The 2707-nt window shown below is 51.0% G+C and overlaps 1 non-coding gene across 1 annotated transcript in view; it reads left to right on the top strand.

The window, feature by feature from the left end:
* Positions 1-2622: 2622 nt before the first annotated feature.
* Positions 2623-2707, top strand: part of LOC143175411 (5.8S ribosomal RNA) — a 155-nt gene continuing 70 nt past the window's right edge. The window contains exon 1 of the ribosomal RNA XR_013000202.1: positions 2623-2707. This exon is cut by the window's right edge and continues 70 nt beyond it. This is a non-coding gene — a ribosomal RNA (5.8S ribosomal RNA).

Below are 2707 nucleotides of genomic sequence, written 5' to 3'. Positions count from 1 at the left end.
GGAATCCCCGCGTCGGAGGGTAAAACGCGATATATAATAGTATATGCCAGTGATTCGCGCGCGTCGTCTCTGAGATACGCGGTCGACAGAGTTCTGAAAACACGTGATGTGCCACGATTTCTGTACGTCTTACATCTTTCGACGATGGGACGATCCACGCGAAGAGATCATTCCTGCTTGCGTGAGGTGCGATAGCGCCGATTCGCTTTTCTGTACGGGGAGAAATAGAACGATGAGTTGACTTATCGGGTCTTCGTTGGAATTACCGTCGCTGGCATTGTAAACTCCAGATGACCTTGTGATTCCTTCGTCGGGCACTGGTAAAGGGTGGCGATGATTCGTTCTATAATAGAAATACCCGTCGTAGCGATTCGGCCGTGTCACCCGCCACGAAAATCTCTCTCGTCGTGGAATCCCCGCGTCGTAGAGTAAACGCGAAGGCTTGCTATAGAAGACTATAGTTTATACGCCTGTGGTTCACCGGTTGCCTGCTCTCCGGGGTACGCGATCGCGCAGGAGTTACGGAAGAACTTGATGGGCCACGATCTCCAAGCGGCTATATCTTTCGACGATGGGACGATTCACGCGAAGAGAACGTTCGTGCATGCGTGAGGTGCGATAGCGTTGATTCGCTTGTCTGTACGGGGAGAAATAGAACGATGAGTTGACTTATCGGGTCTTCGTTGGAATTACCGTCGCTGGCATTGTAAACTCCAGATGACCTTGTGATTCCTTCGTCGGGCACTGGTAAAGGGTGGCGATGATTCGTTCTATAATAGAAATACCCGTCGTAGCGTTTCGACCGATGTCACCCGCCACGAAATTCTCTCTCGTCGTGGAATCCCCGCGTCGGAGAGTAACCGCCGAAGGCTTGCTATAGAAGACTATAGTTTATACGCCTGTGGTTCACCGGTTGCCGGCTCTCCGGGGCACGCGATCGCGCGAAGGTTACGGAGGGACGTGAAGCGCCCGAGCAATGAAACGTCCGCAGGAGGAAACGAGCAACCGCCGAACATTGTTTCGCGACGTTTCCATAATGTATTGTCGTTTCGCTCGCATCCCGCTTCTTTCCCCTAGTTTCCTCGACGCGTAGTTTCGCAGCCTTAGTGGACGAATCATTCTCGATTCGAGGAAAGATATGCAGTGGGGCGTGCAATGAGCCCGCCAGAGACCACGATCTCCAATGCGTCTTTACATCTTTGGACGATGGGACGATCCACGCGAAGAGAACGTTCGTGCTTGCGCGAGGTGCATTAGCGTCGATTCGCTTTTCTGTACGGGGAGAAATAGAACGATGAGTTGACTTATCGGGTCTTCGTTGGAATTACCGTCGCTGGCATTGTAAACTCCAGATGACCTTGTGATTCCTTCGTCGGGCACTGGTAAAGGGTGGCGATGATTCGTTCTATAATAGAAATACCCGTCGTAGCGATTCGGCCGAGTCACCCGCCACGAAACTGTCTCTCTTTCGTCGTGGAAACCCCGCGTCGGAGAGTAAAACGCGCGAAGGCTGTGACTGTAACATATATATATATATATACACAGTATACAATGCCTGTGGTTTTTGCGCGTGTCGGCTCTTCGGTATACGCGATCGGCCAGAGTTACGGAGGGACGGTGAAGCGCACGAGAAATTGAAACGGCCGCACGATTGGAACCGAGCAACCGTCGAACATTGTTTCGCGACGTTTCCATAATGCGTTTTCGTTTCGCTCGCATACCGCTTCTTTTCCCCTAGTCTCTGAGACGCGTTTTCGAGCCGTTCTTCTACTATCGATTCTCGTAGAGAGAAGGGACCGGGTAGTCTGGAAGTGGAACCCGCATCTTGCGTGTACCGTACACGGAATTGAGAGGACCGGCCGTGAAGCTCGTTTTAAAGCCGTGCGTCTGACACCCAACTCTTGCGCGCCAATTTCGCGGCAAGAGATAATATGGGACGAATGACCGGCAAAGAGCCAGCTGTGAAGTCTGTTTTTTTAATCGAATCCGTGGACGTGTGTATGCCGTAGCGTCGCTCGTCGTGTTCGTTCATGGTCGTTCCGAGAGAAAGAACGAAAGCGGTAACGAAGGGACCGGCCGTGAAGCTCGTTTTAAAGCCGCGCGTCTGACACCCAACTCTTGCGCGCCAATTTCGCGGCAAGAGATAACATGGGACGAATGACCGGCAAAGAGCCAGCTGTGAAGTCTTTTTTCATTATTTGCTTTCAATCGATCGATCGGTACGATTCGTGCAACGTTTCGCGCGATGCGACGCGAAAACATGCGCGCAACAATAGATGCGTCTGATCGGAAGAACGCGAGGGTCGACTGCACGCGATGGATTCAGTATCGGGTAGGATACAAAATATATCCCCGTCGTTTCCACGCGTGCGAGTCTTCTGCGTCTTTCGCGGGTTTTTGAATGCACTATACGCCCGGAACGTCGAGAAATATATACATATTACTTGAACGTTTTTCGTCTCGAAAGGCTTCGGTGTCGTCTCCAAGGCGACGCCTGAATCTCCTTCGCGCGCTGGTCGGAGATTCAGGTATCAACTTTTATCTTCTCTTTGAAAGAAGAGAGATATTAGGTCGAACAAATGAGAATAAAATTATATATGTGAAATATAAAATTTATACGATTACCCTGAACGGTGGATCACTTGGCTCGTGGGTCGATGAAGAACGCAGCTAATTGCGCGTCAACGTGTGAACTGCAGGACACATG

Source organism: Nomia melanderi, unplaced genomic scaffold (assembly GCF_051020985.1).
Source record: "Nomia melanderi isolate GNS246 unplaced genomic scaffold, iyNomMela1 scaffold0084, whole genome shotgun sequence".
In the NCBI taxonomy this organism is placed as follows: domain Eukaryota; kingdom Metazoa; phylum Arthropoda; class Insecta; order Hymenoptera; family Halictidae; genus Nomia; species Nomia melanderi.
This window is presented reverse-complemented; position numbering and strand designations above follow the sequence as displayed.